General features: G+C 37.8%; 1 pseudogene; it reads left to right on the top strand.

Moving 5' to 3' along the window:
• Window positions 1–5,515: 5,515 nt before the first annotated feature.
• On the top strand, window positions 5,516–6,505 carry LOC109445404 (procathepsin L; annotated as a pseudogene).
• Window positions 6,506–12,254: the final 5,749 nt, after the last annotated feature.

The following is a 12,254-nucleotide window of genomic DNA, read 5'->3' as shown; positions in this document are numbered from 1 at the left end:
TGAGAACATATTTGAAGAAATAATGACTGAAACTTTCCTAACCTGGTGAAGGAAACAGACATACAAGTCAAGGAAGTACAGAATCCCAAACAGGATGAACCCAAACAGGCCCACACCTAATACATTATAATTAAAATGTCAAAGGTTAAAGACAAAGAGAGAATCCTAAAAGCAGCAAGAGAAAGGCAACGAGTAACTTATAGGAAGCTCTCACAAAATTGTCAGCTGATTTCTCAACAGCAACTTTGCAGGCCAGAAGGGATTGGCACAAAACATTCAACTTGATGAAAAGCAAGGACCTACAACCAAGACTATTCAGCAAGGCTATGATTTATAATTGAAGGACAGATAAAGAACTTCCCAGACAAGAAAAAGCTAAAGGAATATATCACCAGCAAACCAGTATTACAAGGACTGTTAGAGGGACTTCTTTAAGACAGAAAAAAAAAATTCAAAATTATGAATAATAAAATGGCAATAGCTACATATCTATCAACAATTACTTTCAATGTAAATGGATTAAGTGTTCCAATCAAAAGACATAGAAGGGATGAATAGATAAGAAAACAAAACCCTTACATATGCTGCCTACACAAGACTCACTTCAGATTGAAAGATACACACAGAAAGTAAAGGAATGGAAAAATATATTTCATGAAAATGAAAAAATCAAAACCAAAAATACTGGAGTAGCAATACTTATACCAGACAAAGGCTATAAGAAGAGACAATGAGGAACCCAATAATCCCACTTCAGGGTATTTATCCAAAGAAACTCAAATCACTACTATAAGAGGACATGGGCATCCATGTGTTCATCCCAGCATTGTTTACAATGGCAGCCTGGGAGAATGGATAAAGAGGATGTGGTACATAGATACAATAGAATATTGCTCAGCCATGGAAGAGAATAGGTTCTTGCCATCTGCAGCGGCATGGATGGACCTGGAGGTTGTTTTCCTGAGTGGAGTATATCAGACAGAAAAAGACAGACGCAATGTGGTTTTGCTTATATGTGGAATCTAAGAACAAAATTAACACACAAAACAGAAACAAACAGATAGATATAGAAAACATTTTGATGGTTACCAGACAGGAGGAGAGTTGGAAGTGTGTGTGAAAGATGGGGATGGGATTAAGAAGTACAAATTGGTTGTTACAAAGTAGTTATGGGGATGTAGGGTCTAGCATAAGGGAAATAGTCAGTAATATTGTAATAACTATATATGGTGTCAGATGGGTACTAGAATTGTTGGGGTGATAGTTAGGAGGGGGTTGGGGAGCTGGGTGAAAAAAGTGAAGGGATTAAAAAGTACAAATTGGTAGTTACAAAGTAGTCATGGGGATGTAAAGTAAAGCACAGGGAATATAGTCAATAATATGGTAATAACTATGTATAATGCTAGGTAGGTACTAGACTAGTCAGGGGGATCACTCCTTAAATTATATAAATGTCTAACCACTATGCTGTACACCTGAAATTAATACAAAATAATATTGATTTTAAAAAAAGAAAAACAAAGGGCCTGGTGTATTACAGTTTTTTATTCTTTGGACAATACACAAAATCCACCCTCGCTTCTTCAAAATTTGAATTGTGGTGTGCTTACACTCCATTCAGAATTCATCACTTCTCTCTACCTAAATCTTTAAAACGGTAGCTCACCCCAGGGTAAAATGTGCCCCAAATATTATACACTTCTTGACCTCAAACAGGTTTTGTAACTTCAAAGGAAGTTTGCAACCACTTTTTAAAATGTAGATCAGGTACACAACTTGGCAAAGGAAATGAATGTGGAGAGCCAGAAACCATTATTTAAAAAACAGAGTTCATTTGTATAGACTATTGTTTGGAAAATAAATAGCTCACCCTGGATCCCAAACAAAACTAGAATAATTAGGTACCATTGACTTGGTGAAAATGTCTTATATCTGTTTGAAAGGGGCATAAATGTTAATTGAATGAATTTCTTTTATTTTGGTCTGTAGAGTTAAAAACCTTTCAAACCTATTGGAAGCTCTCAGAGCTCTTTCTTGCTATTTACCCTGAACATTGTGTTGAATTGCTGTGTAGATCTTAATATCAACAATATTTGATCAGTGAGCAAATATCAATATTTGGTCTACTACATAATCTGTACTTACATGCTCTGCCTTCAAGATGCTTAACTATTCCTCTGAAAGTGTAAAACCTTCTTTTGAAGTGGAAATGGGACAAGACATCCCCTAGTACTAAAGCAGAGGCACAAAACTGTAATTATGTATAGAGTATAAAAAAATCTCTTTTATTTAAAGGGCACAAAGATGAATAGGGAAAAATAGAGGAGAATGAAAATTAAGGCCCTTATACTCACAGAAGTTACTATTAACCATTCATTATTCTGTTAAATAATGTACATAGAAAGAGATTTGAATTTCTTATTTCAGAGTTACTTACCTTTTTAAAGTAAATCTTAAAGTGCACTCAGAGTCTTGAGGGTTTTTCTTATCTATGTGACATTGTAGGCTTGTGGATACATGGACTTAATGAGCGCTCTCAATTTAGAGAAACAGAAACTTGAATTCAAGTGGAAATAAATTTAATTTTAAAGTTAATGCTTCAGGTGTGTTGGCATGCCTGACAAGGTTTTATTCTCACAAATGTTTAGTTGGGCTCTCGGTGTTAAAATGAAAGGGAATTGTGAGTCCAGTAGATGCTAGCAGGTGGGAGAAGGCTGCCCTGGCAGGTTGGGGCAAACTGCTGGTAGGTGCTTTTCAGTCCCACACCCCTTGGAGGGAGTGGAGAGTTACCAGTGCTTGGGCATCTTATGCAGGGCCACTGAGAAATTACATCTTCTGTGTAGAGACTGTCTAGAAAAGAAGGAATAATTGTCTAAGTGTTGGGATTCCCTGGAAAGTTTTCCTGTCTCAGTAGCCAAAGAAAAATTGAATATATTTTGTGTGTGTGTGTGTGTGTGTGTGTGTGTGTGTGTGTGAAATGAGAGTAGGCTAAATGAAATCTATATTTTTCATCTAGGTTTTACTTCTTGATTCATGAATAATATGCAAGACCGTGTCTAAATATAGTGCATTATGTACAGGTTACGTGAGGAGGGACTACCAAAATTGAATTTCATCTATGGCTGGTCAAACATCTTACTGCTTTACACTTTGTACCTTGCACACAAATGCGTGCATTCACACACTTGTTTTTGCCAGTAAAGACCATGCTGCTCAACCACTCTGAACATGACCTTTGAGTTGTTTTTCTAATAGTGGTTTGGGGTTTGCACTGTTATTCTGTCTCATGTGGTTGTCTTTGTGACCTAGGGCATATTTCCAAAATTTCTAGCAAAAGTTACATTTTTCATCTGAGAAACAGTTTTTCTCACTGAAAAGCGGAGTGGTTAGGTAATGATAATTATGAAATTTCCTGAGCACTCATCGTATTAAGCACTGACTGTCCTCATGCTTTACTTCGATGAATTCATTTAATCTTGATAACACTGTTATGTAAACCCTATTATTAATATCATTGTTAATGGACAAAACTGAGACACAGAGAGGTCAAATAACTCACCCAAGAGCACACAGCAGGTAAAAACAGCCAGGATGCAAACTCAGGAAGTCTGGCTCCAAGGCCCATGCTCTTAACAACTAAACTACTCCTAGCATTGCGTTGTTTGCTACATAAGGGAAATCTTTGTAAAGTCAATCTTTAACAACTGGTATCTTTAAAACAAGGAAATAAAACTGGCTAGCTAGACAAAAAAGACTAGCCAGACTCAAAAGAAATTAGGGTCTAGTGGACAGAATACCTATTTTATAGTCAGAAATACCTGGGTATGTCTCTGTAGTAGTGGTATTTGCTACTACCAGAATATCCAAGTGCTCGCCTACATTTTCTAGGCCCCTGGTAATCATTAACACCATGTGACTAATTCTGACCATTGACTATGAGTGGAAGGAATGCAAATCATGTCTGGACGGAAAATTTAATTCTTCAGTCCAGTGTCTGACTCTCCAGGTCTATGTTCATCTGCCATGGTCATGGAGAAAGCCACTGGGTCCAGATGCTATAGCTATATGAGAGCCTCAGTCAGGCTAGGTTTGTGAGTAATCATGGAACAGAGCCCTTCATAAGCCCACCTGGATGTGAACCGTGAGTGAGAAATAAACCTTAGTTGTGTTAAGTCACTGAGAGTTAAAGACTACTTTCTTTCTGTTATTATCTGGCTAATATAGTCTACACGTTTTACCAGGTGTTACAGATATTCATGGAAAAGGTGTTTGACCTCTCTGAGTCTCATTTCCTTATTTTTAAAATATGAACACTAATGCTTTCTTGGCAGAGTTGACAAGAGAATTAAATGAGAGCTCTCGGTGTGATTGGCAAATAGGAGATGCTCGATAAACGGTAGCTATTGTAATTACTCAATAGTATACTACATAAAAGTAACAGAAAAGCTCAAGTGACATTGTGAGTGTATAAAGAACATGAAGGACATTTTTTTAGCAGAGCTTATTATTGGATTTCTATGCATTGCTTATAACTATAAAACAGCTAACGAATATTTCCAATGCAATGCATAAACAGGGTCATAATATGCATCCATTTTATAAATATCTCTTATTTTGGCACGCAGCTTTCACACTCCTGTCTTTTGCTGACTGTAACCCAGTTTCCCATGGAAAACCTTTTCTTCCTCCATTCTCAACCAGCAAGCTGCAGGTGGGTCTCCAAAATCAAGTTTCAGAATGGAGCACATGACAAAGCTAAGTCAATCAATCATCACAGTTCCCTGGCCACAGAGATTGGTTCAAGGATGGGAAAATTGTCTGTTCAGAGCCACCAAGATACAAAGTGAAAGCCAGGGATCCTGAAAAAATGATTATGCCATTCTTTTCTTATTTGAACATCAGATATTGAAATATTTGGAGATATGGTAGCTATCTTGAACTACAAGGGATGAGCCTGTCTGGGAATGGAACCAACATAGAGATGAATGGTACCAAGTGGATGGTGGTGTTGGAGAAATGAAGGTGACATTGTTCGAACCCCTGATCAAGTTGCATCTGAAAAAAAATCAAACCCTGGAATTTTCACTTGAGTGAGTTCATAAGATATCTTTTTTTCTTAATCTAGTTAAAATGAGACTTTAGTCAGATGTGACATTTGGGAAGCTCAAAAGGAAAGTACTCAGTTCTGACTAGATGAGGTTAAAATTTGGATCACATGAGTATGTATGGGATCCTTTTCCATTTCTGGAGCTCTACAAAGCTTTTTCTCTGTCATTCTTCCTAGATGCTGTATCGAGCGTTGAGCTAGATTCTCTACAGTCAAAAATATTATGGTTGTGATCTTCAAATTTCAAGTATGTACATAAAAAGTAAGTACAATGTTTATGTTATATGCTAATAGAATTTCAAAATATAGGTAAAATAAAAATTCAAATCATAAGAATATGGGGTACTGAGGCCTCGGAGATCTCTGGATCTGCATGTACAGACTGCACCTGCTGCAGGTTTTCGAAACATGAATCCTTCACTCTTCCTGACTGCCCTTTTCTTGGGAATAGCTTCAGCTGCTCCAAAACTTAATGGAAATTTAGATGCACAATGGAACCAGTGGAAGACAACACAAAGGAAACTACATGGCTTGAATAAAGAAGGATGGATGAGAACAATGTGGGAGAAGAATATGAAAATGACTGAATTGCACAACCAGGAATACAACCAAGGGAAGCAGAGCTTTCCCATGACAACGAACGCCTTTGGCGACATGACCAATGAAGAATTCAGGCAGGTGATGAAAGGCCTTCAAATCAAGAAACACAAGAAAAGGAAAGTGGTCCAGGAACCTCTCTTTGCTGAGATTCCCCCCATCTGTGGATTGGAGACAGAAAAGCTATGTAACTCCTGTGACGGATCAGGGTTACTGTGGTTCTTGTTAGGCTTTTAGTGCAACTGGTGCCCTTCAAGGACAAATGTTCTAGAAAACTGGCAAACTTATTTCACTGAGTAAGCAGAACGTTGTAGATTGTTCACAGTCTCAAGGCTATGAGGGCTGCAATGAGGGCCTACTGGATAATGCCTTCCAGTATATTACGTACAACAGAGGCCTGGGCTCGGAGGAATCCTACCCATATCATGCAAAGGTTGAATCCTGCAAACACAAGCCGGAGGAATCTGTTGCCAATGACACTCGCTTCATGGACATTCATCAGCAGGAGAGGTCCCTTATGAAGGCAGTGGTACCTGTGGGTCCCATCACCATTGCTATAGATGCAAGCCATTATAGCTTCCAGTTCTATGAAGAAGGCATTTATTATAATCCAGCACGCAGAAGCAAAGACCTAGATCATGGCATTCTGGGGGTTGGCTATGGTTTTGAAGGAGCAGAATCTGATAACAATAAATACTGTACTGTTGAGAACAGCTGGGATACAGCTTGGGGCGAGAAGGGGCCAAAGACAGGAACAACCACTGTGGAATTGCCACCTCGGCTAGCTATCCTATTGTGTGAAATGATGGTAATAAAAAAGGACTTAATTGAGAACTGGATATCCAAAGGAGGAATTTTATCTTAAAACTGACCACACCTTATCGTGTGGAATAAAACACTCGAATCATTTAAGATCCAAGTTGTGCTTTGAATTCTGTGATATTTTACATGGGTCAAGTGTTACCACTTCTTTAATTACTGCTGTACCCAGCTTTGTATGATCGACTTGCCTAATAACTTTGAAATTCCATGTTTCAAAGGTGTAAAAAGTTTTACCTTTTAAAATAAAACTTAATTATGAAAAAAAAAAGAATATGGGACACTGATAATGTTTCTGAGTTTTTGAATACATGAGATGGATGTGTTAGTAAGTTTCTTAGATTGAGTCTGGCTGAATCTTGTAAGTTTCATAAATAAAACTATAAATCTTATATCATTTCAAAAAGTTTTGTGAATATGCTGAAGTAGAGAAAGGCACTTAAAATAAAATGTATTGTTCACCTAGTCAGTGCTCAGTACACGTCTTAGTTGGCTTGGGCTACCATACAGAATGGGGTTGCTAAAACAACAGAAATTATTTCCAGTTCAGGGGACTGAAAGCCTAAGGTTAAGGTGCCAGAAGGGTTAGTTTCTAATGAGAACTCTCTCGTTGGGTTGCAGAAGGCTGCCTTCTCGCTGTGTCCTCACATGGCCTTTCCTCTGAGACATCTCTCGTGTCTCTTCCTCTTCTTATAAGGACACCTCCTATTGGATTAAGGCCCCACACTTATGATCTCATTTAACCTTAATCACCTCCTTAAAGGTATTATCTCCAAATACAGTCACATTGTGGTTAGGGATCCAACATATGACTTTAGGTGTGACACATTCAGTCTATAACAACACATATAGTGAAAAAAGAATTTGGTAGAAAGAACACAGATTCTGGTTTCACACATGCAAGGTTTAGGATCAGACCCTGCTACCTACTAAGGTATCTCTGAGTTGTTTTCCATAAAAGAATGTCTTACAGGCAATAAAACCCAAGGCAATCAAATTTTTACTGACTCCCCTACCTTTGAACAAGCAGGCCAATCCTTGGATTTGAAGACAAAGAACTGCTATTTCTTTGCCAAATGTTTCAAACCACCCTTAGTACAGAAATGTGACCATTTCTCCAGGTAGCCAAGTCCTGACCTGCAAGGTCCATACCATATCTTGGATATGGCAGAGCTTCTGCCCCATCCAATTCCTATGTATATTCTCTCCCAGGTCAAAAGAAGCCCTCAAAATTCCATGTACACGCTCAAGGTTATCCGCCGTAATGGACAGCATCCCTGGCCCCACCACCTGGAACAAGTGTGGAGAGCGGAACCTTCTCAGTATCTCATCAAACATACACTATCACTGTGTCTGAAACAAAACTGCTGAACCTCCATCTCAATGTCTTGCGGATGTCCCACCAACTCTTTCAACTTTAGCTTCACAGATTTGCCTTTGTACTCAGGTCTTCTTTTCTAGCAGGAATGTAGAAGTACTCAGATTGTAATTTTGTAGTCAGGCGACTGGCAGGCTGCAGTTAGCCTAGATGAAACGACATATACAAAGACACGAGGTGGTTGAGGTGGTCGTAGACACCTCGGAATCTGCTTCAAGTTGCTAGTAAACATTTTTGTAAACAAACTTCCACATTGCAAACAAAGCATCACTGGAAACTTCCTTTTATGAAAAAGAAATTTTGAGACACGTTCAGTGTTAGCTGTAAAGCCTCAGGTGAATTTCTTAGCCTTTTAGAGCTTCAATTTCTGTACTAGTAAAATGAAGTGGATCATATCTATTAATACTTTGTAAAGTGGTGGTTCTCACACTTTGATATGAATCCAATTACGTGGGTGCTTACTGAAAATGCAAACTCTTAGGCCATGCCCTAGACCTGCTGGGTGGGTAGTTATTATTGGGGTCTTGTTTGGGGAAATATTATTATAAGAAATAAATTGAGAAAATATGAAGCACCTGTTTCATTTCCTATACATGAATAGTAATTACTATTTAAAACCCCTACTCATCCAAAAAATCGAATCTGAGATCAAGAGATGGTGGCTTACTTTTAAGACACATTTGATCAAAAAAAAAAAGAAAAAGAAAAAGAGAAGTTAAAGTAACAAGTCCAGGTGCAAATAAACTAAAACAAAATAGACTAGTCTGTACAGGAACAAGCCATGCAAGGTACAAGATTCAGGCCTGTTACTCTGGTCTCTTTAAAAGCCTCAGCATAACTGTCAGAGCCGCAGCCACCTACTGGAGGCTTATTATAGACAGGTGACCATGCATTGTAGCATGTGACCCTACTATCTGAGCCACAACTGACAAGACCAGAGAAATATGCCAGGTAGCCCTGTATCCAGTAACCCATAGATTGAGTGACCCAGTACAACAGTCCAATAGAAGCACCCTATACATGAGGGTAACTTCTTAACCCAATCGGATTGTCTCTCTTAGGGAGCTTCAATCTGAGCCACATTTGAACCTCAGGGGGATGCTGAAGCAGTGCCCCACCCACATCCAAGATCTTCAGATTCCTCTTTACCATGTGCATGTGTTTATGCTCCCAATTTTCCCTTCCAATGACCAGAGAGACAGTGTGTCTAGAAGCTCATGTATCTCCTTGGACCTTAACCAGTGACTGACAGGTGTCAGAGTAGGACTGCCTCAGGTCTTTGCCTCCAGGTTGGAAATCAGAGACATAACTTACACTCCCAAACACCCTCAATGGCATTAGGCTAGAGGTCCCTCCTCAGTGTTTGTTGAGCCTGCATCCTTGCTGGGCTTCTTCCCTTCCCTTGACCTTCTCATTCCCTTACTGGTTTCTCCTGAGCTCACTTCCTCAATAAATTATGCAAAAGCTCATCTCAGGGTCTGCTTCCAGGGAAACTGATCTAGGACAGATGTGCAAAGATTTCATGAGAAGCAGAAAGATGTTCAAGAGTGGACAGTAAGCAGAAGACCCAAAGCAGTAGGGGTCATAAAGAAGCATGAGTGAAGCGTCTTTGAGAACAAGAGTAGTGAGCAAATTAAAGGGTAAAAACAGGAGAAGCAGTCACAGTGGGAACCAAGACAGAACAGTGGGGTCAGCATGTGGACAGAACACAGTGCTGGGAGCTGCTGAACGCAAGGAAAATGACAAGTCCTGCTACTGGCCTACAGAATTTTGTGGAGCCACTAGATTTGTTGTGTGTCCCAGAATAACGTCTTGTTTTCTGCAAGGCCTGGCTATGTAGCTGCAGAAATGTCTTCCTGTCTCTCTTACTTCTGTGTGCGCCCTTTCAATAAATTCCGTTATCCAGTCACCCAAATATATCTCTGTTGTTTAAAAACTGAAAGAGCCTAAGAAACCCACACTATCAGAGGTAAAATTAACACTCCAATCATGAATGCCTTTACAATGCTTAGGATAGTTTTATAATTAATATATCCCTTCAGCTCATTTTAAGATTGTTTTTATTACCAAAATGATAATGTAGTTTTCAATTTTATAACTTCTAGCTAATGCATGCTCCATTCTTCATTGTGTTACTACTAATTTAATAACCAACAAAATCTCTTCTAATAACTCAGTCAATGAGTTTGTTTTGTGTAATTATCAAGTGGAATACACTTCTTCAGCATATTTCTTGTACCTAACTTTAAAATTAAACATTTGAAAGATCAACAATTTACAATGAAAAAGAAATAAAGAGATTTTAAAACTGCACGTACAAGTACTGAAGCTCCATCTATATTAAATTCTCTTACTAAGAGAGAGTCCCTGTTTCAAGTTTGCTGTTTTCCTGACACCTGTAGGGTGAAATAATAGCATCTTCATATTTTATAAACTTCTTTGAACTTCATTTTGACTTATTTTATAAGAATATAATTTAATGAATTCTCTTACAAATATAATGCCGTTATTGATTCCATGAGTGCTTGGATAAATATACAAAAACAAAACAAGACAAAAATACCAAAACCCAAATGTGTAGGGATAGGTAATCGTACTGCACTGGAATCACTGTACCTGTAATTGAAATACATTGAAAGAAAATATTATTTGCTAACATTGTCTATTTACTTGTCTGCTCTTATAAGGCTCTCAGGAAGAGATGGACAGTTTAGCTATATATCAGGGAGGCACATTATGATGTTAAAACAAAATGAAGCAACCACCTGTCTATCAGGGGAGGCATTTGCTAACAGTTACTTTATCTTTAGGCAAGTTCTGCTTGAATTTCTTAATGCATCATAAAAGAATCCCTTCATTACTTCACAGGTACTTTCATGAAGTACATGGTCTAGAATAGATAATCTAGGGGATATGCTAAATTGAACAGCAGAAGAGTTTGTTTTTGTGTTTTTTTTAAAAAAAGAACAGATTCGCATGAATTCAGTATAGATGACCTCATTTTCTGAGCAACTAGCAAATAAAATTATACATGTTAATGGCTTCCATAACATTGGAGCATACTACTCCAATAATTACACTTAAAGATACACAATCAGTGATGGCAATTCTGACTCATTGAGGATGTGAAAAGATTGCTTTAAATATAAAATCAAGTACCCTTAGCCTTACTCATAAAGGAAATGCAAATTAAAACTGGCAGTTTGCACCTCACTTGTTAGGAAAAAAAAGCCAACAATTTCTTAACACATTTTGCTGGTGAACCCTGGGAAATGGGCCTTTCACACATTGTAGGAATGTAATTGATACAAACTATATGGAGGATAGTTTACCTGTTGAAATTACTCATATACGCATACCATACCAAATTTCACTTACGGTAATTTTTCAATCAACACACCTGCGCTTGGGAAAATGTGCTTTCTTATACATTTATTCCTTGTGTACTTGTTTATAGTAGCATGAGATTGGAAACAGCCTAAATGTCCACCAATGGGTTATTGATGAAATTAATATGGTACGTCCATCCTATGGAATATCATGAAGTCATAAAAATAAATGAAAATTTCTCTGTGAGGTAATGTGGAAAGATCTTGAAGATAATTGTTTAGAAAAAAATAAGATGATGAGAAGTGTGTAGACCATGTAAAAAGACTGCAAAAAAATAAGAAAATATGTTTATCTGTGCTAGCATTTCCATAAAAAATGTTGAAAAGATCAAAAAAAGGAAATAATAAAAATGATTGCCCATAAGGACGAAGAGAAAGAAGGAATTTGCCTGTCAGAGAAAGAGAGGGAAGCAGAGTCTTCATGTAAAGTATTAACTTTGTAGAGCATTAAATAATAATAACAATAATAATAAAATCAAGCTGTCAAGTTTGCATCATTTCAGGGATAAGGCATACTCTAGTTTAGGAGATGGCGAACTATAACCTGCAGACCAAATCTGGCCTGCCACCTGTTTTGATAAGTCAAGTTTTATTGGAACACAGCCACTTCCTCAGTTTATGTATTGTCTATGGCCAGTTTCATACTACAATGGCAATGTTGAGTCACTAAGACCATATGGCCCCAAAGCCTAAGATATTTACTGTTTGGCCCTTTACAGAAAAATCTTGCCAACCTCTACTCCAGATTGATGTTAGGTCTGAATCAAGTCAAGTGAATAAGGAAAGGTGTTTTAAGGTGGGGGACCTTAAAAATACTTATATTATATACTCTTCAAATTTTAGATTCTTTGATATTATTTCTATCTAATATGTACACTAAGGTGTAAATAACTATACTCAGATTGTTTCCTCTTGGCCAAAATTCTTTATCCTAAATATAGCAGAGAATTATCTTTTTCTCCCT

This window comes from Rhinolophus sinicus, linkage group LG10 (genome assembly GCF_036562045.2).
Source record: "Rhinolophus sinicus isolate RSC01 linkage group LG10, ASM3656204v1, whole genome shotgun sequence".
In the NCBI taxonomy this organism is placed as follows: Eukaryota; Metazoa; Chordata; class Mammalia; order Chiroptera; family Rhinolophidae; genus Rhinolophus; species Rhinolophus sinicus.
Note: the sequence above shows the minus strand (reverse complement) of the source record. Positions and strands in the feature narration are given on the sequence as shown.